Consider the following 26,380-nt stretch of genomic DNA (forward strand, 5'->3'; position numbering starts at 1 on the left):
CTTGTCCAGTATTGAGTTGGAATTTGGGTTCCTCTGATTTTCAGTCTTTGTTTGCTATTTGTGCTCATTGCTAAACTCCTGTTTCATATTCACGGAATATATTTACATATTTCTCAATGTATGGGTGGGCCCAATGCATATCCAGAGGTGTCACAGAAAATTAATCTATCAAAATCAAAAGAGTACATACACGTAGTGCACTATTTTTGAATAACAGTCTGTATTTTTCCAGTGTTTTTCCACAATGTGTATTTTTCTCTGAAAAAGAGAGTTTGAAAAGAATTGCCAGATCTGTCTTGGAACTTCCACTTTAAATTCAAAACAGATTCCCAAACGTCTACTAGGATTTATCTCCAAATACGACAAAGAATGTGCACCTGTGATTGCCTAAACTGGCCAAAGAATGGCACCATTGCGTCACATAAATGTTGTCACAGATATTTTTTATTTGGTTATAGAATTTTATCAGAAATCCCATGGCTCGGTGGAGAATTCTATCAGTCCTGCAGGTCTACTTCTTGCCTTTAGATAACATTTTACAGCAAAAACCTGACATATTGCTTCTGTCACCCTTTGGCCACTAAAGGAACTTAAAACAGCACAATGGGTGAATAATAAGGAGACAAAGGGAATTTTCTGCTCTTTTGGCTCAGTCCATGCATATGGTCATAATTTTCCAACTTTATGACAATAAAGGGAATGAATTTATCTCTCCGCCGCTCCTTCCCCAGTTGATCTTCCACTGTCAAGTTTAGCAATTGGTCATATGTATTACAGAATGATTAAATAAGGTAAAGGGTAATGAATGAGATGGCTACTTGAGATTTACAAGGAAATAATGAATGGTGGAGAAAGAGTGGCAGGTTTGAAGGGTGGGTTCAGAGAGGCACTAACCAAGTTGGACGATTATCTTACAGTTTCTGAGAGCTAAATAGAAAACTAAAGCTAGCCTGACGAGTCTCAGGCTAATTTGTTCTGTCGTGTGCTGTGGCTGATAGGATAGACCCACATCAGCCTGGAGTAACTGCAATAAAAATCTTATTTTCCTCTTTATAATTGTAGGCTACACCTAATAGTACTTCACCTGATTTATCTATGAATGCTCCATGCCATTTGGATGGTTTTTAAGACTGAGTTTTCAAACAACTACTTACATGACACAGTGATTTTACTTGTATTCAGTATCGCTCAGTTTTCAAAACCAGGCAAAGAAGACAGTCACATTTTTTTTAAATGTACAAAAATACTGAATAGAAGGATGGATAAACAAATTGTGGTATGTCCATACACTGGGATATTATTCAGAAGTTGAGGAACAAACCACTACAACCCCACTGATAAATCTCAAAAACATAATGCTGAGTAAAAGATGAGTAGCTACTATGAGTAATTACTATGTGGTTTGTTTGAATGACAATGAACACTAAAATGCCTGAAATTATGATATAAAACCTGGAACAGTAATTGTCTCTCTGGGCAGAGGGCTAGGAGGTGAGGGTGATGTTGGATTTGGGATAGTAATATTCTATACTTTGAAAAAGGTTTTAGTTACATGGGTGTAGAAACACATCAAAAATCATCAAATGATACACAAGATATGTGCATTTTGCCTTACAGTACATTTTGCCTTACAAAAAAGTCATTAAATATTGAACCCTGGTTGATAATATTCATAGTTTTGAGGTGAACAGCACTGAGACTGCAATTAACTTTAAAATGTATCAGAGAAATAGTATAGTAAGTAGAGAGGTGAAAAGTAAAGAAAGCAGAATTATAGAAACTAGATGCTGCATATATGGGTATTCACTGCACACCGCTTTCAAACTCTGTTTGGAAATTGCCATCATTAAAATATTAGGAAAAAAAATTAGGGTTTTCCTTTTTCCTTTGTGTTGCTGCTGAAAGCTTAGAGTTGAAATGAAAAAAGCAACAAAGATATTGACTACCGCTCTCTCATTGAACAAGGCTCTGAGTGTTCTCCTTGCTATTCTGTTTAAGCCAGCACTCCATGATAATTTAACATGGAAGTGAATGACTTCCTTACCCAGAAGGACTATATTCTCACAATAAAGAACAAGCATGCAAAGCAGTGATGGAGGTGCACTGGCCAGGGAAACACGATGAGGCTGCTATGAGAGCCCTGCTCACACACCTTCCCCGTGGCAGCGAACAAACAGGACAGGTTCTTCCTCTACAGAGAGGGACGAGTAGACACAGCGATTGACTACAAAGGTTTGAAGTCAGGGGCATGCACCTAAGTTTGCATCTGGGCTCTCCCTGCCATTAGCTTTCTTTCCCTATCAATGTTATTGAACATTTTTCCGTGTTTTGGTTTCATCATTTACCAAATGGACAAATTATTTGGCATTTACTCTTGAAGGTATTCTGAGGAATAATGAAGTACTGTGGTTATTATTATCACACGCAGACACACACACAACTGGAGAAGAGAGAACAGAAATAGATTAAGTGTGATGGAATTTAAAGAAAAGTAAAGTTTTAGAGCAGAGGATTATGATAAAATAAGCTAGAAAGAATCAAACTATCAGACTGACTGCACAATTCCTGGTTTTCCCGTGACTGCTTTTTTATTTTCTTTTTTGTACTATGTGGGTTACAGAAGTATTTTTTCCCGCTTGAACATTAAAGCGGTGACAGCAATGATTATTCCTAAGCACAGGTCTGAATAAAAAGCCATACTATGGAATATTTTACTCTCCCTGCAAATCTCCTCACAACCTTCTCATAAATAAATGGGGCTAGAGTCAAGAAAACTATGTTAAATCCCTGCCTTACTGTTTGGACTGTTCCCAAATCATTCATCATGGATACAGGAGGATGGGGGCTTCTCTTTGGCATATATCTTAGGGAGGTCTGGCAGGGTTAAGGGAAAGAGACAAAGGAGCCTATGCTCAAATATCCAGGGTATTTTTGCCAATCTAATGCTTTTAAAAATACATGCACAGTATACTTCTGTCAGGAAATCCTCTAGATGCTTACAGTGAAGGTGGTGAAAATTGCTTAGGCAGTTCAAAATTGTATCTAGAGCTTTTTGCAGAACAGTGTTCTGACAGGTGAAGATGAGAATATCCATCTCTAGATCCTAAACTCAGTGACCCCTGAGAATTGGCAGTATTTTTTTTTTCAGTTGGATTGGAATTGAGTAACTCTTTAAATTTGAGTGCTATCTATTTCCATTCTATCAGTATTTCTGGGCAAGGAGGATGACGTTGTACAGGGGACTTGGGCCAATTTGAGGGCAAAAATATCTTGGTCCCAGGGAAACTGTGCATGTTGTTTAAGAGTCGCAAAATTCATGATAGATTGCTCTGTGCAACTGCTCTTAAGGATTCTATGTCCTATTTTAAATCTTTGAAATGAAACTTTATGCCACAGGGTCGTCAATGAGAGGAAAGGGTAAAGGAAAAATATAAAATAAGGCTGAAGCAAGACAGCACATCTGTTATGGTATGAATGGCTCTTACAAATTCTCTTCCTTTCACTCAGAAACGTCTTATTGTTAACTGTTTTATTTGGGTGAGGTATACATTATTTATGGGGTTTAGAGTAGACGGCCACCATGTTTTATCTTTTTCTGGCTTTTATGCTTGAAAAAACAATGCTAAGTTGTGGTTGTGTCAAGATAAGTTTAAGTGAAAAGTACATTTTTAAATTTCTTTAATTAAACATGATCAAAGGCACCCTTAAAGCATTTGAATGAGCATTTTGCTAGTTATATGGCACTGTCTATATTCTTTTAACACGGCTATTGGCGCAATGAACCTGTTGTTGGTTCAATGGTTCCTTCTGCTATGAACGACCAAAATTTTCCACTCTTTGAAACTTAGTGTTTTACTATATACAGATGAAACACACCTGTTTCTGATATACAACTACTTTCAATTTTTGTTAACTGAAAAAATGCATGAAATGGAAAAAATCTGTGTAACCCTTTCTGGTGTAAAATATAATTTGGAGGTTCATGTCGTTGATTAAAAAACAGTGAGTACCTACTGTGTGCAGAAGGCACTGTGGGATTAATTCAACAAATCTGAACATGTTTATGGAGCACTTATTTTGGGCCAGGCCCTCTTGCACAATCTGAAAGGTGGGATATGAAAACAAAACAAAACAAAACAAAAAAACAGAGACAAAAACCAGTAACAAGCAGGGAAGGAAGGGGGATAGAGTATGCTGGGGGGTGGGCTGACTTTTAAATAGGATGACCAGAGACCTTAGTATTGGGGGAAACAAGATTATAATGGGAAAAGGTGAAGAAAGATTGGGAAGAAAATGAAGGTGCGGACAATATAGTTCGTTGTGGATCTCCCAACAGAAGGAGCGGCAAGGGCCTTGAAGTGGAGGAACATTGGACACTTGAAGAAGAGGCCAGTGATGCCAAGCTGGCCACCTGGAGTGGAAAGAAGCATAGGAGGAGTTCATAGAGGTAACAGGGAGCCAAATCATGGTAGGTCTTGAAAGCCACCGAAAAGGCTCTGTTTTTACCATGAGCAAGATGGGAGCCTTTGGAGGGGTTGAATAAGAGAAAACATTATCTAAGTTTTTTAAAAATTACTTATTTCAATTAATTTTTATTGGAGTATCAGTTCAGTTCAGTTCAGTCGCTCAGTTCTGTCCGACTCTTTGCAACCCCATAAATCACAGCACGCCAGGCCTCCTTGTCCATCACCAACTCCCAGAGTTCACTCAAACTCACATCCATCAAGTCAGTGATGCCATCCAGCCATCTCATCCTCGGTCGTCCCCTTCTCCTCCTGCCCCCAATCCCTCCCAGCATCAGAGTCTTTTCCAATGAGTCAACTCTTTGCATGAGGTGGCCAAAGTACTGGAGTTTCAGCTTCAGCATCATTCCTTCCAAAGAAATCCCAGGGCTGATCTCCTTCAGAATGGATTGGTTGGATCTCCTTGCAGTCCAAGGGACTCTCAAGAATCTTCTCCAACACCACAGTTCAAAAGCATCAATTCTTCAGTGTTCAGCTTTCTTCACAGTCCAACTCTCACATCTATACATGACCACTGGAAAAACCATAGCCTTGACTAGATGGACCTTTGTTGGCAAAATAATGTCTCTGCTTTTGAATATGCTATCTATAGTTGCTTTATAATGTTGTTAGTTTCTACTGTACATCAAAGTAAATCAGCTATACTTCTCCTTTCGGTCACTACAGAGCACTGAGTAGAGTCCCCCGAGCTCTACAGCGGGTTCTCATTAGTTATCTATTCTATACATAGTATCAATACTGCACATATGTCAATCCCAATCTCCAATTCCTTCCACCCTCCCCCTTCACTTCGGCATCCAGACATTTGTTCTCTACATCTGTGTCTCTATTTCTGCTTTGCAAGTAAGATTATCTGTACCATTTTTCTAGATTCCATATATATGCATTAATATACATATTTGTTTTTCTCTTTCTGACTTCCTTCTTATCTGCTTTGCTCTGTATAACACTCTCTAGGTCCATCCATGTCTCTAGGTCCACCCAATTGCGTTCCTATTGGAACAGAGGCTGAGTGATATTCTATTATATATGTAATACATCTTCTTTATCCATTCCTGTGTTGATGGACATTTAGGTCACTTCCATGTGCTGGCTATTGTATACAGTGCTTCAGTGAACACTGGGGTGCATGCATTTTTTTGAATTATGGTTTTCTCCAGGTCTATGCTCAGTAGTGGGATAGCGGAGTCATATGGTAGTTCTGAGATTTTTGAGGAACCTCCATGCTGGCTGTTTATAGTAGCTATACCAATTTGCATTCCAGTCAACATTATAGGATGGTTCCCTTTTCTCCACATCTTTTCCAGCATTTGTTGTTTGTAGATGTTTTTGATGATGGCCATTCTGACCACTGTGAGGCGATACCTCATTATAGTTTTGATTTGTATTTCTCTAATAGTGATGTTAAGCATCTTTTCATGTGTTGTTGGCCATCTGTATGCCTTCTCTGGAGAAATGCCTATGTAAGTCTCCTGCCCATTTTTTGATTGAGTTTTTTTGATATTGAGTTGCATGAGCTATTTGTATATTTTGGAGATCAATCCTTTGTCAGCAAATATTTTCTCCCATTCTGAGGGTTGTCTTTTCATCTTGTTTATGGTTTCTTTAGCTTTGCAATACCTTTTAATTATTCTTAAATCAGTATAGTTGCCCTGTTGCACACACACACACACAGTAGTATGTGCATGTAGAGACAGAGAAACCAGTCAGCAAGCCACTGAGTATCCCAGATGAGAGATAATTATGGCTTGGATCAGGGTCATAGACATGAAATGCCTAGAAGTAGATTCTGGATATATATTTGAGATTTGCAGGATTTGCTGAAAGATGTATGCATAAATTAAGAGAGAGATGAATCAGTGATTCTAAAATGTCAGTTGCCATTTACTACAGAAGAGAAGGTAAGAGGTAAAGCAAGTTTTGAGGGGTGGCAGTCGGGGCAGGGATTGGGATTTCTGTTTTGGACACGTTTCACGGGAGATGCCAAGTGAGGAGGCAAACTGAAGATGACTCAGCACGCAGGTGGAGAGAACCATCGGGAGCTGAGGTCCAGGTCCAGGCTGGATACATATATTTGGGAGTCATCATCATTGAGATGATATTTAAAGCTGTAAAATTCCATAAGATCATCTTGGGAGTGAGTGGATATTGATCAAGCACCAAAATGAAGCTTTACTAAATAGTGAAGAGTCCAGACTGATAAGCTAGAACCCAAAGAGAGGGAGGGAACGAGACACAGAGAAGAAATGGCCAGTGAGCGAGGAGGAAAACAGAAAGCATGAGGTCCTAGAAGTCAAGTGAAAAAAAAAATGGAATGAGGATTATACTTTTGGATGTATAGAAACAATTCTTAACCTTATAAAGAAGATACAATGATATAAAAGTATTCCAAATTTAGTGGAGTAAGTGCTAAGTGCTACAAAAGATCTGTATTCTGGCTTCTACAGTCACTTACAAAAGGGATTCCTGACCCTCAGTTCATGAGAGGCCTGCATGGAGTGGGCAGCATTTACCCCCACTGTTGAGGGATGTGTAGAAATTTGCTTGGTAGACGTGGAGGAACAGAAGACAGTTATATCAGAAGGAACCTTTTACTAAGAAGCTCAGAGAAGGGAAAGGATGAGGTATATTTGAGGAACAGCGAATAGTCAAGCTGGCCTGGTGTGGAGAATGTCCAGACCACTTGCCGCACACACCTAGGGCAGGTTGCCAGGGGCTGAGAAAGATGCTCAGATTTTGTTATGTGGTTTTTGTTTCTTTACCAACTCTTCAAAGCAATGGGTATAAGAAGTCTTAACCTTGAACCTTTCTTTTCAATCCTTTCTCCCACTCTCTCATCTACCAAATCTTGTATTCTCATCTGTAAATATAGTAACAGTCATGCACAACCTCTATCTGTTTAGCAACTGTGGAGTTCTTGTTATAAGGTAACTCTGGTAGGAGGAAAAGAGAGTAACGTGTGCAAAAATAATCACTGTACTAGGAGTTGCTTCTATGTTCCAATTCTGAAGTTGGAGGAAAAAGGTAGAGAAAGAAATAAGGTAAGGCTCATTCTTTGAATGGTTGCACAAATTTCTGAGGCAAATTAAGTTTGCCTTAATAGCTGGAAAACAGAAAATTCATGCTATATATTTGGAATTTGGCCCAGCACAATTTGACCTGTGCCCCAGTGCCATGGAGACGAGAAAGTTGTGTTGCCGGCATCCAGATACAAAATTCCTTAAAAGTAACAGTCGTCACCTCTGGGGCCTGACCAACTCATGGCACTGAAGAAGAAGAAACATGAGGAGGAATCACAGGAGATTTTCTTCTCAGTAACAGACAGGAAATATATTAACAGAGTCCATGCCTCAAAAAAATGAACACGGTAAATTTCTTATAGATATTTTCATGTGAATTTTAATTTTAGGGTCAATTTCATGAGTTTTTCCCCCTCATCTTTGTATTCCCAGTGGCTTAGTGGGATGAACTGAGTCAGAGGACCTATTATCCATTTCAAACTCAGTCACCAGTTTAAGCCCCTGGGTCTCTCTGCACCTCATGGGTCTCTTTTGCAAAATTAAGGGAGGGGACGCTGGTATATAAGAAAATGGGAAAGTCATCCCAAATCTGTAGGACTTTGGAGTCCTACAGATTTGGTAGCTATAGGATGCTGTGCAAGCTACTGAGTGTCTCAATTTCAGTTGCTGAAACAAATTGGAAAGAATAACAGCTGTCACCCAGTGCTGTGATGAGGATTAAAAATTCATGTACAGAAAACTTCTGGCACATAGTAGATCCTCGAAAAAATACTCATTTCCTTCCTTCTCTGAATTTGAGCATTTTAGTTTCAATATAATGTCAAGCACTTATTTTGCAGAATATTTTTTGAAAGAAATTACAGAGTTTACCACTATTGTTTTAAATTAAAAAAAAAAAAGGCATCCGCAGCCTCTATGTTTACGGTGAAAAATAAAGAATTTGTAGGAAGTGCGTACTACATGAACAGTGAGGAGAAAACTGGTATTCCCCTCGGGAGAAAATTTAAGATTATTTGGGGAAAAAAGAGGAAGGAAGGAAAGGAGGAAGGAAGTTAGTTGACAAATAGTTTTAAAGTCTATAAATTTAAAATAAACCAAGCAAGAGAAAGAAGAGTATTTGCTCCACTGCCCTTCCCATTAAGATGTAGGTTAGGTACTGGGGCTGGCATGACACAAACATCTATTTTCTTCCTAAAATGGAAAAAAACAATTATGAAAATGAGTGAGTTTGCACAGGAATGTCAGCTCAGCCACTGCTTCAGTGCTCTATGTAAAAGGAAGTGTACACTTTCCTACTTTGGCCTTTCTGTATTTTTCTTATTTTGTCTGACTACATATTGCAGACATTCTTTTCAGTTAGCAATTAGTCTAATTTGCAGCTGCTGTTATAAAACCAAAGCTTCCCTCCTACAGATGAAAATGTTCAAGTCCTTCGATCTCTAGCATCATATGGTTTGTTCTTTCAGACATGTAAAACACCCAGGGCCCCAAGAAAACACAATAAATAGCCACCATCCCTTAGCGCCATGCATTACTCAACCGTTTCAGTTTTGTCATACAGTATGAAATATAAATGAAGAAAGAGAGGAAGGGAGACAAAGCAGTAATTTACGCCTGTCTAGAAAGTTTGGCACTGCAGCCCCAAGTACAGGGAGCCATTTACAGGAGAAAAAGCGTAACCAGAGACTGTGGAAGTGTGGAAGGTGAGATCATCCACCAGCAGCAATCTTTCAAATTCATAGACACTTGTGGATTCATGAGGTGAGAATGAGCAGTGCAGAGGACTGTGAAATTCATTTCCAGTGTTTGACTTTGTTAACACACATTCTCAAGCTGTCTTTGTTATGAGATAGCGCTCAACTTCTTAGTGAAAAAAAATCCGTATAGAAAATATCCCCATTAATTGGAAATAATAATAGTGTCAAACATAAAAAAGACCACAGGACTATTTATGCAACTCTAAAGTATTATTTAAAAGAGAAATATATATATTTATAAATATATATAAAATATATGATATAAATATACTTTTAAATATATAATTATATTTTATATATTATGTATCTCTTATATATAATTATATATATGTGTATATATATATATTTATTTAGGAGAAGCTTGCACTAATTATTTTTTTTAAAAAATCTTTACCTGAATTTTTAAATGATTAGTCTGAATTAACTAATTGCAATTTATTTGAATGTATTTGTCTTCATTAAGAATAATCAAAGCTTGTCTCGAAATGTCTTTTAACTAAACTTTTCTCCAAGGCAGAAATAAATCTATCAGTGACTTAACAGGACAAGAAAAGTAATTTATGGAATGAAGCAATGATCTGTTACCTTTCTCACATCTCTCACAAAGCCTCGCGTAGATATTATGTCAATTTCAAAACCAGAAATTTTGCCTAATATATATTAGTAGTTTCTCTAGAAACTGGCAAATCAAAATCTAGGAATGAAACGATGAGAGTATGAAAGTGTTAGGGGGTGAGAGAGGGAAGAAGTGGTAGCAACAGTTATAGCTTTTGGGGTCTGAGTGTGTACCAGAAAAATTAAAATAACATGTGTCAGTAAAGTGTCATTTGTTCTGAAGGACTTGTCTGACAATTCAGAAATTTTTAAAGTAGTTCCTCATACTTCTGGTGTCTGCTCCCCAGTGGGTGAGGTTGGTCCAGAGATTTGTGCCATTATCCCCTTGCTAGGGAGTCTGATTCGGAGAAGGCAATGGCAATCCACTCCAGTGTTCTTGCCTGGAGAATCCCAGGGACGGGGGAGCCTGGTGGGCTGCCGTCTATGGGGCCGCACAGAGTCGGACACGACTGAAGTGACTTAGCAGCAGCAGCAGCAGGGAGTCTGATTGGTGTGGTGCTGACTGGAGCCTGCAAGGGTATAGCACAGGGTCTGCCTTTGCTCTGTGGGTGTCAGTGCGTCTGTCGGGGTGGGGTCTGCTCCCTAGGTGTTGGAGGGGAAGCCTCCAGGTCTGGTGTTCAGCCGTGTCTGTGATCTGCAGTGCAAGGTAGGCAGGACTGCAGCGCTTCCGCAAGGAGGACAGCCACTGAGTAGTCCTCCCCTGGAGCTGCCCACCTGTGAGTGTGCTCTGCCGTGCCCCTATCACCCGTGTGCCAGCTCACCATGTGCACTGTAAACATGCGGCCTTACGCTACACAAGATTAATCCACATGATTGAATTAGGGGTAAGATGAGGAACATCTGAAAGGATAAGTAAGGACTTTAGCTGTCTAATCCAGAGCTTTTCAAATATTAAAGTGCACAAGTCACTTGGGATCTCATTAAAATACAGACTGTGAATCAATTTGGGGTGGGACTCAAGATTCTGTCTTTTTCATAAGCTCCCAGGCCATGCCAATGCTGCTGGTCTGTGAAGCACACTTTAATTAGCAAAGCCTCAGATCATGACACAGGAAGAAAGTTTATCAGAGAAATTGCATCTAGAGGAGTCTGAATATCACATGATCTTTCTTAGCACCCTTATTCCCACTCAGTTCTTTGCAATGAAATCTACTCTAAAAAACATAAATATAAGTAACATATTCAAATAAACACAATAGGATATTTTTACTAAGGCAAATAAATGCATTATTTAACTCAGTTCTCAAAAGAGCCTGTGAACTAGATAGATGCTTTAACTGGGTTGGCCAAAAAGTTCGTTCAGGCTTTTCCATAAGCTGAATGGCGAAATCTGAATGACGTTTTTGGCCAACTCAATATTATTTTCATTTTACAGAAAAAGAAACAGCCTTGGGGAATTTAATTAAGGCAAAACCACATGTGCAGAATTTAGAAACAGTTCTGAATTTGGCGAATCTTCACTCCAGAGCCTAAATATTCGAGTCAGTTTTACTACAATCGTCAAATTATGCTATTGCATTCTATTTTGCAAACAAAGCACTAGACAAAAGATACAGTAGGGATATACCATCTTCGCTGACAGCTTCTAGAACAGGAGGGACACAGGAATAAATTACTCTTGACATTAGCAATCTTACATGTGTGGTGAATAGAAGCATTGATGCAATAAATAATCTCTTTCAAGACCTAGAATGAAAGTAAGAAGGGAGTAAAATACTGGATTCAGCTCCTTAGGCTAAAGAATGGACAGACAGATTCTAGATAAGGACATGGTGGAGCCTCCACAGCCCTGAACATATGGGATAACCCTTAAAGCTCCACGTCTGAAAAAATAGCCCCTAGACTTTAGAATCCCTAAAGGACTTTTACTGTATGAAGGGTTTACTATATGAAGGGTATACTATTAAATATTTTATGCATTCTGTTATTTGTAAAGAGTATAATCCTTCCCCTAAGGTGTGCTGGCCCCAGGGTCTTTAAAAAAGTCTAGACAAGAATTAACCAGGAGCCATCATTTTCATTATAAGTATGTTATAATTATGTTTGCTTATTTCACACTGTTTAATATACTCCCTCCTGTTAAACTACAGCAAAGGCCTTCAGCACCTGTTGCTTATTTCTGCCAGACTGAAAGTATTCCTTTCTCTTTATTATTCGTGTGCAAGGATAAGATGGAACTTGCCAGGAGCTGTCATTCTTGAATGCACCTGCCAAGTGTCAGATACTTTAATAGCTGAAATGCTTATAGCATATGCTGTGGTTGCTGCAGCTACCAACTTCCAGTGCCCAGAATTTCACAAGAGATTGAATACATACAGGATGACAGATTCATTCCTTGGTACACAAGTATGTGACTATATGCCCATGGGTATACACCACACTTATATAACACATCCCCAGGTCAGCTTTGGCTGAGAATATATCTTAAAGTAATTTACTACCTTACATCTTCAACTTAAAAAAAAAAAATAAATCCCTTGGACTATACTTACTGATTTGTTGGCAGTTGCTCGACCAGACTGGCATCAGCCTCAGTACTAAAAAAAATAAAATAAAATAAAATTGAGTTTTGGCTTACAAGGTAGCACCCCACACCCTTTTTTGGTAAGTTCTTTTCTGGTGATGCCTAATACTGTCCCCACTCTTCTGTTAGGTCTTCAGTCCATCCAGATAAAAGTGAGGACCGCACAGCTGCAGTGACTGAGGGTCGGGGCTGGAAGAGATGTCTTATCCTCTGCACTGAGGCCCCAGTGGGGTGAAGATGGAAAGGAAGGCATCCTTGTTCCAATTTACTATCTCCTGCCAGGTTTGTCAGATCTTATCAGAGGTGCCCAACAGAAGGGGGAAGGGGCAGAAACGGTTTTCTAGAATCCTGACATGGGACTAAAGCCAGGAAAGACGGAGTGGTGATGATGGTTCCACTTTCCTTGCTTTAGCACATTCCCAAGGACAAGTGAGGCCTTCCACGTTTTTGTTCAGTTCCCCAGGAGCCCGTGTGTGTCATGTTTACTTTCCCTGCCCATGAGTACGTATATGTATACGGAGCTGGCAGAACATTAACTTCCCTCTCCTCGACGGATATTAAAAACAAAACAAAACTATATAATACACAAGAAAACAACTCTGCAGCAGGAAGCAGTCTTAATTTATGAACACCCTTCTTCAGGTAACCTCAAGATAGTACAGTTTAGACAATTAATCTTCCCTTTAGAAACACTAGAGTGAAACATTCCTGGACCTCTTTCCCTCTCTTTCTCCCTCTCTTGCTTTCACTGTACCTCTCTTTCATGTATGAAAACACCACTCAGAGCTCAAGCTGCTTGATAATTAAAGAATAAATTAGACACCTCAAGGCCTTTAATATTAGAATAAACGTGAGTTTAGTTCATGAATAGCAAGCTTTCACGAACCAAGTAGTCAAGAACCTTGTTGGCATAGCACCTGAATGGAACCAAGGGCTCTTTCTCAGAGGTAGAATTTCCCATATAAGTAAGTCTCCAAACCTCTTCACCGTTATTCATTATACCTTCTGGAAAGGGCCATCTTGCTGTGTAGGGCTATAGGCAAGCAATTTTTCTTTTCCTAAGTTAACTTATACCTTAGTAAGTAATCCTTCTTGGATGTGAGTCAGTCACAAGGAGGATTTTTCTCAGAGGTTCTTGGCACATTTAATTTATAATTGATGCCACCGATGACATGAAAACAGAAGTGCATTATACTTAAGGACAAAAAGATTCTTCAGGTATACTCAGAGTGAGCTCATTCTTGCCAGCAAAGTAGAGCACCTGCAGGTAAGTGGTCTAGGTTCCCATAGGCTCTGCTACCTGTTAATAATAGTATTATTGGATCATTACCTAGGAAAACAACCCTAGGAAAAAGTCAAAGCTCAGGACTTTCAGCAGACTCAGAAAAACATATAGGGAGCAGAGTTCTAAACTCTGCCTTTCAGAGCCTAGGCCGCTGATCAAAGAATTCCAAAGAGAATTCTGTGTGCTGTCACTGATAAAATTTAAAAGAAGATTAGAGACCTGTTTCTAGCCAGAATAATTTGAAAGCTCTGACATGTACCATTATACTGTTTGATGAACATTTCCAGAAGAATAAGATGTCTGTTTTGACCTTTGCAGTGTAAAAAAACATGTCGAAGAGAAGGACAGAGGATTATTTTTATACAGATACCAGAAAGCTGCCCTCCTTATTGAGAAAGTATGGCAGGCTGAATTTTAGTCTTTAGTTTCCTTTGTAATTTGAAAGTCCTCCCAGATAAAACTTTGTGGTATACAACTTGGTTTTGACATCCTGGCTTTTTGCCTCTAACTGTTTATAAGTCATGCAAGGAAGTCATCTATCTTGACCAATATGGCTTAGACATATTTTCCATGTTAATTACACATGTTTGGACTGACATTGCAGTGATACAGTTTCATTTGTTTAAAACAACAGAGTGGATGGCTCTTCAAATCAACAAATATAGGTAAAAATTCTTCCCAGGGTAGATGTAACAAGTCTGGAAATTATATAGGCACAGGCACCAGTGGCTGAAACCCCAGAGACTAAGAAGCTGATAATTCTGCAATGATCCCTTGTTTCAATTAAAAGCATGTTGGAAAACTATGACATAGTTATCAAAAAAATTACAATTATAATAATATATGTGTTAGACACTCCCACAAGTTTGGTATCCTGAAAATAATCAGCAGTTGAAAAGGAAGCAGAAGCATTTTAACTCTGACCCAGTGGAACTATTCACATTTTGGCTGTGTTTTTGAGCAGGACCTCCACATTTTTTTACACTCACCAGAACACCAGCAGTTAACCCCGTAATGGCCAACTGCTAGTTATTACCCTACATTTGGTCCGCAGCTGCATGGCTCTGCTCACTTTATTGTCGTTTCGGCCCTCAGCCCATTAGATGCCTGGTGACCGCTTGCATGCAGAGGGGCCTTTGGGTAACTGAATCCCCATCAGGATCACAGCTGTTGTAAAATATGCGGTGACAAAAACATCCATGTGCAATGCATGGCAGATAAATCTGCAAGCCAATTTAAGCAAAACCTGAAACAGAAATGAGGGGACTAGTCGAACGCTCTGGCTTCTGAACATTACAAACTACATTTCCTTTATTTGGGGGGAATATGTTTCGTAAAATGCCAGCATTCCCCTCTCAGTGTAACAGATGACTGGGGCTAAATTTCAAAGTGATAGGCCCAGTTAAGCAAAAAACACACTTTTCCACCTTCCTTCACTCAGCAGTAAGAGAATGAATGTCATGTTCAATTATCCAAACAGATTCTTGACTTTGGCATAATGCTCACATCAGCATTAGGTATTTATTCACAGTGTGCCTCCACTCAAACACCAAACCCTTGTTTCAGTTTCTTTCAGCCAGGACGCCTAGCACAGTGGGTGCATATATGCAAGCATGTCCTTCCACAGCTGCTGGCAACAGCTGAGCTTCCAGGTCCGGTCCATCATGCAGCGGGCCCTGAAAGTAGCCTGTAGGTAATGATGGCGGCTGCTACAGTGGTCAACCCATTGTCCAGCTGTGACACTGAGAGGCTGTGCTGATTCTGCTTCATTTTGCTACCTGCAAGCATTTAAAAATAGGAAGAAGACAAGGAAATAAACTACCCCCAAAAACAGGATGAAATCAGTTTCTCGATTGTTATCACTGAATGTCACTCCTTTGTCATTTTGTCAAAAGTGAAAATCAGGTAACAGACGTGACCTGAGACTCCCTTCAGTTCAGTTGCTCAGTCGTGTCCGACTCTTTGCGACCCCATGAATCGCAGCACGCCAGGCCTCCCTGTCCATCACCAACTCCTGGAGTTCACTCAGACTCACGTCCATCGAGTCCGTGATGCCATCCAGCCATCTCATCCTCGGTCGTCCCCTTCTTCTCCTGCCCCCAATCCCTCCCAGCATCAGAGTCTTTTCCAATGAGTCAACTCTTCGCATGATGTGGCCAAAGTACTGGAGTTTCAGCTTTAGCATCATTCCTTCCAAAGAAATCCCAGGGCTGATCTCCTTCAGAATGGACTGGTTGGATCTCCTTGCAGTCCAAGGGACTCTCAAGAGTCTTCTCCAATACCACAGTTCAAAAGCATCAATTCTTCGGCACTCAGCCTTCTTCACAGTCCAACTCTCACATCCATACATGACTAGTGGAAAAACCATAGCCTTGACTAGACAGACCTTAGTTGGCAAAGTAATGTCTCTGCTTTTGAATATGCTATCTAGGTTGGTTATAACTTTTCTTCCAAGGAGTAAGCGTCTTTTAATTTCATGGCTGCAGTCACCATCTGCAGTGATTTTGGAGACTCCCTTAGGTCTAACTAAATTTAAATTCACAAAGTGGGAGTTGTTTCTGGTTCTAACTAATCTAAAATTTGGTTTGTACCTGTATGTGCTGATTGAATGAACTCCTCTCCCACATGTATTCTGTCTATTCTCTCAATTGTTGAGATGTTCCTTAACAGATTTTTCTCCTCCATTAACTTATTCTGACATGTTGTAATTACCTACTATGTGCCAGGCACTGGGGATAAAATACTAATGAGTCACAGCTCCTGCATGCAAAGAATCTAGGATTCAGAGGCATAGAATCTCTCACATGTAGGAGAGGGAAGATTCTTTTTATTCCCCTTCCACCCATGGACAGAGGAGCCCGGTGGGCTACAGTCCATGGGGTTGCAAAGAGTCAGACATGACTGAGCAACTAAGCACAGCACACATGAATCCTCTAGTTCTCTGCTGCCATAAATTATACCAATGAGAGGGAAAAGCACCATTAGTTATTAAATACTTTTAGCTGTTTCCCCAACTTGGTTAGGTAGGAGAGAACTCATGGTTATATTACCTATGCACTGATGGCATCTTGATTTCTTAGTAATGGTCATTGGGAAAAAAGATTTTTTTAAAACTTAAAACTAAAAATTATCAGTTAGATACCTGGAGCACAGCCAACGTTTTATGTGCAGGGAGTTAAAAAAATAGAGTGTGATTTATACATTCTATCTTTAAGGAATAGACCTTGTCAGGTCAAACAAGATTATGACAAATAATTAAAAAATAGAATGAATTACAATTTGTTTATCTGTTTATCTGTGTATGATGTGAAGAGTATGCATATGAAAGCTCCTGGTTTTTAGCATTGTCAAAGTAAACTTAATAATTAGTTTAGAGTCTCATAATCTCACATTATGTTGCTCTATTTCAGGCTGTTTTTCAGAGGTTCCCCTCCATCCATAAGATAAAGCACTGGAAGGGCTGTGTGGAATCCATAGGTGAGTGCAGCTCTGCTACCTGAAGCCAGTAAGCTTACCAAAGACAAAGTCAGTGAATTCCAAGCCTACTTTGCTCTATTTCTCCTTTGTGAAAGTCTGTGAAAGTGTTAGTCACTCAATTGTGTCTGACTCTTTGCGATGCTATGGACTGTAGCCCCCAAAGCTCCTCTGTCCATGGAATTCTCCAGGCAAGAACACTGGAATGGGTTGCCATTCCTTTCTCCAGGGGATCTTCCCAGGGATCAAACCCATGTCTCCTGCATTACAGGTAGATTCTTTACTGCTTGAGCCACCAAGGAAGCTCATTCTCTCCTTTGGGCCCATATTTTTCTCCCCATATTTCAGCTTTCTTCTTGTGCCTCCACTCTGTTGGTTAATGTTATGCTGTTATTTGAAGGCAGGTCATAGTTCATAAAATAGAGGTTTTCTATAAAGTTAACAAAAATAACTTTATGGATCTGAATGTGAACTTCTCTCTGACCAAGAAGACTGATAAGATACATCCCTTTACGCTAAATATATAAACTTGGAGCCAAGGGTTAGGGATGTCCCCCTCCTCTAGTGAAATAAGAAAGTACAATAGTAAACACTTTCTGAACTTGTTTCAAGTTTTTAAGAAAATTACAGTAGCTCATTTCTTATACTTATCATAATAGAGGAGAAATGAATATGTGGCATTCAGTTTAGTCCAAAAATTACTTACTGTTGTATGCATGTGAGTGTGTATATATCCTAATAGCATATATACATGTATGACTATATACAGACATATATGTATATATGCTATTCGATAAGATATTTTAAGTACAAAGGAAAATGAGACACTCTTATACATAAAGTTACTTCTAATCCACAGGAGAAGTAGAAAATGAGCCAAGAGCTTAATCATGATACAAAAGGGTTATAAGCAAAAGGAAAAGTATCATAAAATATATATATTGGAGAAGGGAATGGCAACCCACTCCAGTATTCTTGCCTGGAGAATTCCATGGACAGAGGAGCTCAGTGGGCTATAGTCCATGGGGTCACAAAGTCGGACACGACTGAGTGACACACACACACACACATGCACGCACACACACACATATGTATATATAAGGATCAGCACCTGGCCCATACCAGATAAGCTCTCAAAAGGCAAGTAAACTAACTCTTAAAAGCTTAACTTAAGAAATCAAAGAAAAAGGCATATCATAGACTCTTACTTCCAAGGAAATAGTTTATGAAAAGAACAGATGCATAAAACATGTTGAATTTTAAGGAACCACAAATTACTCAAAACAAAATGCAAGAGATGGAGAGACAGAAGAGACTGGACAAGAGAGCTAGAATTGATCAAGAGGGCTTTAGATACCAGATGAGCAGAGTCTGGGATTTGTTAGGTGATGAAGATGCATTAAGAAATTTATGAAAAAGATCATGATGAGCTAATAAGGGCCTATGCTAAGCACTATTTGCCATAGGCAGGAAAAAGAAACATACTGAATATGTTCAGGAAATAAAATTGATAGGATTTCACATAGAAAATGTAGAGGAAAAGCTGGTATTAAATGTGATTTTCAAGTTTTGTCTTATTAGTTTGTTGATAGATTTTACTACTTGAAATAAGAAATGGAAAAGGGAATCTGATCAAGAGCACAGGTGGAAGCTTAAGGCTTAAATGGTAATAAGGAATAACATATCTAAAACTACTGAGGCGATAAAAAGTAAAAATATGAATGAGTTTGTCTACTCACCAATTTTTTCTCAAGTTAAAGAGAGTTTTGGAGTCTGTCGGACAACATCTATCTAAAAGAAAGTTAAATTGAATCTGAAAATCAATACTTTTAACTGAAGAAATAATCCATATTCTAAGAAAGAATGATAACTAAGAAAAGTATTTTCTAAGAGTTCTAACTACAGCATTTTGTTGTTTTAGAAAACATTACATCTGCACCATTACCTGAAATTAGATTTTTTTAAAGTAACATATAAGCTTTCTATTTCACTTAAAATTGAAAATACTATGCAAAAAATCTTATAAATATTGGAAATTATACATTTCATGAGCTATTATCTAACCTTTAATTACAAAGAAAATTTATAGGCTTGCCATTTATATGAGAGGGAGAGATGAAATGGTAATAATATGAAAGAGAGACAGAGAAATAATATGAGAAAATATCTACACACATTTAATAAAAATGAAAGTTAAAATAATTTATCAGTTGGCAAAGTTGAAGAAATGTAAGAAAACAAGCACTTTGAAATACTGTCAATGGATATAAAGAGATTTCTTATATAGCAGTTTAAAAATATAGATTAAAACCTTTAAATTTTGCACACCCTTTTTATGAGGCATGTTATTTATAAATTGAGTATATTCAAGAATTAAGCTGTATACATATATATATGTATACACACACACACACACATAGGTAGATAGATAGATCCCTGTTATGTATTCAAATGAATACATAACATTTGTGGCGGTTTTAATCAGTGTTTTTTGTATTTTAAAGAAAACACCTGATATTCAAAAATACTTTAAAAATGAAAATTGTAAGATTTCTCAAAAGGACTTATGAAGGGTATTTTAGTCATACCCCACAGAACTTTTAAAAATCCTCTTCCTCCATTTATCTTCCCTAAAATCCTCACTACAGTTGGGTAGGTGCTCCCACTGTCTCTGATTCTCTATTAAAACTCTCCAAAACCTTTTAATATAAGCAAGCACTGGTCATTTCTTCTCTGTACCTCTTTTCTCCATCTTTTCAGATCAACTTTTTCTTGTCTTGCATGTGTCTTCCTCAAGTGAATTAATACAGCCTCTTAGACTTAAACAGTGCTCTAAATTCATCCATTTCCTGGATCAACACAGCCAAAACCCCAAGCCTTAAATTGCCAAAACAAAGTAGCTTTCCTCTTTGGAAGGGAGAAGAGAAGACTTTAGAAGAGGGACAGCTGAAAATATGCATATATTAATTTTTGAAAATTTGTCATAGAGAATTTATCATATTTGTCCTGTTTATTACTGAAGATATTTGACATTCTAATTATCCAACAACAGTTGATTGGTTACATTAATTATGCTAAATTCATTAAACAGAATTTGATGACATAGCTTTCAAATTGTTGTGTGTATATAGGTACATATGAAGTATATTTAATGACAATGATAATCATATATTAAATTTAAAATCACTGGTTTAAATTAGTTTCTGTAGTTAATCTCTCGATTTTTTATTACTGGCTATGTTGAGATATTAAACTATTTCAGTGAGTGAGTGAGTGAAGTTGCTCAGTTGTGCCCGACTCTTTGTGACCCCATGGACTGTAGCCCACCAGGCTCCTCCGTCCATGGGATTCTCCAGGCAGGAATACTGGAATGGGTTGCCATTTCCTTCTCTGGGGGATCTTCCCGATCCAGGGATCGAACCCAGGTCTCCCATATTGCAGGCAGATGCTTTAACCTCTGAGCCACTTGTGATTTTCTTTTGTCCTATGTTTTCTAAATATTTTACAACAAACATTGGTGATAAGATTAAACAGTGATTTGTAAAGGTGGAAGTCTCTACTGCTCTAAATTACATGTTAAACTCAGAGAAGTGAAACTGTCTAATTTCATCCAAATTGAATTTTTTTCAAAAGCCTCTAATTGACACATTTGTTATCATGTATGCTAGTAGTTCTAAAATGGATAGATGTGAGTTATTTTCAGGACTAAATTAAAAAACACAGAGCAGTTTCCAACTATATTACTTTGCTAGGGCTGCCATAACAAAATATTAATACCTCACACAGGTATCTTAAATAGCATAACTTTCTTCTCACTGTTCTGCAGGCTGGAAGTGCAAGATCCAGGTGCTGGCAGGGTTCACGTCTTCTGAGGCCTCGCTCCTGGGCTTGCAGATGGCTGCCTTCTTGGTATGTTCTCACATGGCCTTTCCTCTGCTCACGTGCATTCCTGTAATCTCTTCCTTTTCTCATAAAGACACTAGTCCTATTGATCCAAGATGACCTCATTTAACCTTGAAAAAGTAAAGTGAAACTGTTAGTCGCTCAGTTATGTCCGACTCTCTGCAACCCCGTGGACTGTAGCCTGTCAGGCTCCTCTGTCCATGGAATTCCAAATGACTGCTTTAAAGGCCCATCTCCAAATTTGGTTATATTGGAGCTTAGGGCTCCAACATATGAATTTTGAAAGGAGTATAGTTCAGACCATAATGCCAGCTAAAATATACTCTATCAGTTAAAATAAAATTCAACTTAAATTCCAGAAGGTGGATATGAAGATAATAATAGAAAGATACAATTTATACAGTAGCACTACTGTATATTTTAGTGTATTCTAATTCTTTGAAATGTGTTGTGTACAAAATAATTCTGTTAACTAAGAAATATAATTAATGAAAAATTCCCTTTTTCAGTAATGCTAAAACTAGAAAGAGTCTGAATGTATTTTCTCTACTTTTAATCTAGCTGTGCCATTACAAGGTGTCACATATACAACTGCCCTAATAGATACAGTCATCTAGAATGCATAGCTGGAAAGGAAATCCTCTACTCCAGGGAGTGCCTTAAAAAAAAAATAGGAGGCCTACTCATTAGTTGTCCTTTGTTTTCTACTTTGGATTACATCAAACTGACCAAAATTCCTATTTATTACTAGTCCATTAAAACAAAAGCAAAGTTTAGACAGAGAGCATTAATCAATTCATATTTCCATAAGCACAAAAATTACGTCAGCCAATAAATCACTCAACCAGCTGTGTCTTTTTTAAAAAGGATTTGTAAATAATCAGTTTGACTGAAATTAATTGCATTTTTTCCTTCCCCCAATCCCTCACACACACAACAGTGTGAAAGTATCTGGAGACAAAGAATAAGCTGAGATTCTGTCATAAATAAGATAACCAATTTGGCTTACACGCCAAGTAATCCATGGTGAGATCATTGAGTCCTTAGGTATAGAGCCACAGCAAAATGTAGTACTAAGAAATTCGATCACAAAATTTTCCAAGGGGCATAGTTTTTCAATGTGTAAAAACTCATCCATATATGAGGACTTTTTTCTTTTGTGAAAACACTATCATAATAATTCATTTACCCAATTATATTTCTTTTATATTAACTTTTATATTTCTTTTATATTAACTTTTATCAGATAATTTACTCAAATGATTTCTGACTATACACTTGTTTGAAATGCGGGTTTTGAGGATTGACTATATGAAATAGAAGTCATCTCATGCCCTGAGGCTTCTACTTCATTCATCCAGTACAAACATCAACATGGCAAAAATCCATGTCTAGAAACTTCCTAAAGAATGAAGTGTCTTGTTTCCTCTTTAGAAAGTAGCAACATGAAAGATGACTGAGAATGTAAGTATTCAAAACTATACCTTACAGTGTTAACTACAGTTATCCTGCTTTACTTCAGATCTTCAGACTTTATTCACCTAACAGCTGAAAGTTTATACCCTTTTACCAAGCTCTTCCCATTTTCCCCAGCCTCCAGCCTTTGGCTACTCCTTTTCAATTCTCTATTTGAATGAGTTTTACTGTTTTGTTTTTTAATTCCACATATATATGATACCATACAGAGCAGTATTTGTGTCTGCTTGGCTCTTTCACTTAGCATAAAACCTAAAGGTCTATATTGTCACACCATCATGATCTCCTTTTTTCTCATGGCTGAATAGGATTCATAAGAGTGTGTATGTGTGTGACTCTTGAATATGATGTCCTGCATTTCCATTTTGCCTTGGGCACTGAAAAATTAGGTAGCCAATCCTAAGAATATGTTATCCTGAGGGTCCCATATCAATTCAAACTCTTCTCTGAACATCATCTTTAACTTCTTATCTTAGGTCCTGATGATACCGTTTTCCTTGTCTGACACAGATGGTGTTTTTTTTTTCTATTATACCCCATGTAGCATGAACCGGAAGAAGGTAAGGCATTGGTTGTGTATCACTCCCCTCCCATTTTGCAGCTTGCACCACCGGACTAAACCACCCACTACATCTCCTTCTTAGTCTCATATTTTGTCCCTGTTACTCCCTTAAATTTACTCTTAACTCATTCTCTTCTTCTCCATCTTGGTTCATGCCATCATTTTTGGTAACTGTAGGAGGCATATGTATGAACTATTTCCTCTCCCTGTCAGATCCCTCCCTTACCTTCAGTCACCTGTTCCTCCGCCCCCTCCCAGCCAGTGATGCTGGTTGTATCAGCAGTGACTCGCCATACCTGAAATCTTAAAATCAGTCACTCCCTTCTCCGGCTGCCACCTGCGTTCATTCAGTTTTCCGTCTCAGGTACTCATTGTGCAAGAATTCTTCTTCTTCAATGAAACATCAAACCGCTGACCTTACTTTTCACTCTTCCAACCTACATATGTTTCCTTTCCCCCCTTTAACCAGGATTTTAACCCATGTTTCCTAGTTGAAATAATTCCCTTTTAAGTATTTTACCTTCTTTGCCTCCTTTTTTTCCTCTAGCACCTTCCCCTTGAAAACCATAAACACTGGCTGAAAGCGTTAAAAAATTTTTTTTCATGCTAGCATCTGAGAAGCTGAATGTAATTGTAGATTAACAACTAGGAGGAATAAAACCACTTCACATTTGTGCTAAAATTTTTATACAGATATTGACAGGGAGGTCTGGTGTGCCGCAGCCCATGGGGTCACAGAGAGTTAGACAGGACTTGGTGACTGAACAACAACAAAAACATACAGATATTTAAAATTTCATACAGATATTTAAAACTTTCATGCAGAATTGCCTGGCAATCCGACTGCACTCACATAGGAGTTTTACTTCCTCAAATAAAATACCCTTTCCAGACTTTTCTAATTACTGCCCATTTCTCTGCTCCCCAGATGACTACTCAGGATGACTTTCTTAGTACTTATCGATCCACATCTTGTCATTCACTCTTCAACTTAATGACACTGTAAAGTTTTTTCCCATCACTCCCAAGAATCTGTTCTTGTTAGAGTCACTTATGACCATCATCTTGCCAAATCTGCTATTCCATCCTCTTGACATTCACTAGCGTTCTAAGGCTAACATTCTCTCTTCCTTTGGTTTCCTGATATTTGAGGCTTCTCTGTCTTGCCCTTACCTACCCTATTGCTTAGCTCTCCTAAGATTCTCTTTCCTCTTAATACTTGCCTGATGCAATCCTTGTGTTTGATTTCCTTGGTAGCTCTCCCAATTTCAAGGGGTAAATACCATCTACATAAGGGGAGCAGCTACCGCAGTCTTCCAAGGAGTAAGAAGATCCCCAAATCTTAGAACTTTTAGCATTACAACAAGGAGAGTCCTGGGCAAAAGCAGGATGATTGTTCACACTTTATCTGTGTGCCAATAACTCCCCAAATTATGCCTCTAGTCCACACCTCTCTCATGAACTTCATTTCCATTTTGTTTTGTAATACACATTTCAAACTTAAATTTGTCTAAGACAGAAATCTTGATTTTTGCCTTCGACTTTTTTCTTCTCCCATTATCCCCATCTCTATAGATGTGATCATAACGTACCAGTTCTTATGTCAAAAAGAAAGAAAAAAAAGGAAGGAAAGGGAAGGAAACTGGGAATCACTGCTGGTTCCTCCAGACTCCTCCTTTCCTGTCCTCCAGTCCAGCCGCCACCACGTGGTCCCAGCCACCACCATCTCCTTCCCGCAACATCACAGTGGTCTCCTAACTTCCTGTGCAACTCTTAATTAATCATTTCCAGTCCGTTACCAACCATGAAAGCTGGGATAATTCTAGTTTTAAACTAGAGAATTCTTCTGTAAAATATATACAAAGACTCATTTCTTTTTAAAATGTTTAACTTGTTTCCTATTTCTTTGAGAATAGCAACCAAACATCTTCCAGGGCTTATAACAGTGCTTCTCTATCAATCTACGGGGAGGAGAGTTTGTTTTAGTTTATGCTTTTGTTTCTATTCTATTTCAGTGTGGACTGAGACAAGGTCCTACTGCCTATGGCTGGAAGCAATCTACAATGTGAGATGCACCATCCAAGTTCACACTCACCTGAACTGAGTTGAGTCTAGTGATCAAGGGCTGGATTCTCTGCAATTTGAAGCTGTTATAAAGGTTTTAAATTGTAAGAGGTTAGCCTATTTGCTACCAGAAGTGGTTTAACCCAGACTATTACTAGTGGCAGTCTACAAGTCCCTGTCTCTCTGACCTTAATCCACACAAACCCATCCACTTGTCCCCGACACAGCAGGCGGCTGGCTTCCTTTCTGCTCTTCAGATGAACTACCTGGCCTATGGACTCAGAAAATTCTTTGTCCAGTTCTCCACAATAAAGCTTATTGTTATCCTTCAGGTCTCAGCTCAGGCACTGTCCTCAGAGAGGCTCTCCCAAAGGCCCCCTCTCAATCAGTGGTCTCCAATTATTCCCTGAATCATAATACAGCTTACTCCCTTTATAGTATATTCTAGAATGTTAACATATTCTTAAATCTTTTTTTTTAATGCATTGTAAATTTTCAAATTAACTGGATTAGTATAATAAGTAATCATCCTTTGCTTTGCAAATCTACCCTTTCTGATGAAACCGGAATTAATAAGCTGGTATGCATAATCTTTTCGGTAAAAACACATAAAAACACACACACCTTATTTTTTTAATGGACTCATTCTCTACATATTACTCTGTGGAATAATTTTTCACCTAAGAATATATTTTAGACATTTCTAAAGTCTAGAGACCAACACTTAACTGTTTTAAGAAACAGTTAAGCAAGTATATACATAACTCAGGTAGGTAAAGTAAATGAGATTTTTGGTTATGTTTTTAATTTGCAAGGTTTGTTTCTGTTTGTTTGCTTCGCTGCCTCTCTGTTCCCTTTCTTGACCTTCATCAATTCACCCTCCCCCATGAGGATTCTTTTTAAAAGTTCAGTGCCTGCCATTTTTTATAGTGTATGTTGTGTGTTGTTCTGGTCACTTCTCTGCATCTTGCTTTTCTCACTCAATAACTTGTTGTCATAATTACTCCAAGACAAATGGCATAGGTCTTACTCATGGTTTCTAATTGCTTCTCAATAGCCCATAGTGTGCCTGTATCATAATTTTTTTCAGTTGAAGGCTATTCATACTTTCAGATTTTTGTCTCTAAAAAAAAAAAGTGAACATTCTCATATGTATATTTTTATACCGTGTTGTTTT

General features: G+C 38.3%; 1 long non-coding RNA gene across 1 annotated transcript; it reads right to left on the bottom strand.

The window, feature by feature from the left end:
• Positions 1-10,880: 10,880 nt before the first annotated feature.
• On the bottom strand, positions 10,881-25,742 carry LOC105612555 (uncharacterized). Its single transcript, XR_009600337.1, has 5 exons — positions 25,235-25,742; positions 20,976-21,211; positions 18,938-18,989; positions 12,408-12,452; positions 10,881-11,601 (listed from the first exon to the last, which is right to left on the bottom strand). It is a non-coding gene; the product is annotated as an uncharacterized LOC105612555 (long non-coding RNA).
• Between the last annotated feature and the right edge of the window lie 638 nt (positions 25,743-26,380).

The sequence above is a fragment of the Ovis aries genome, chromosome 4 (assembly GCF_016772045.2).
Source record: "Ovis aries strain OAR_USU_Benz2616 breed Rambouillet chromosome 4, ARS-UI_Ramb_v3.0, whole genome shotgun sequence".
Classification (NCBI taxonomy): domain Eukaryota; kingdom Metazoa; phylum Chordata; class Mammalia; order Artiodactyla; family Bovidae; genus Ovis; species Ovis aries.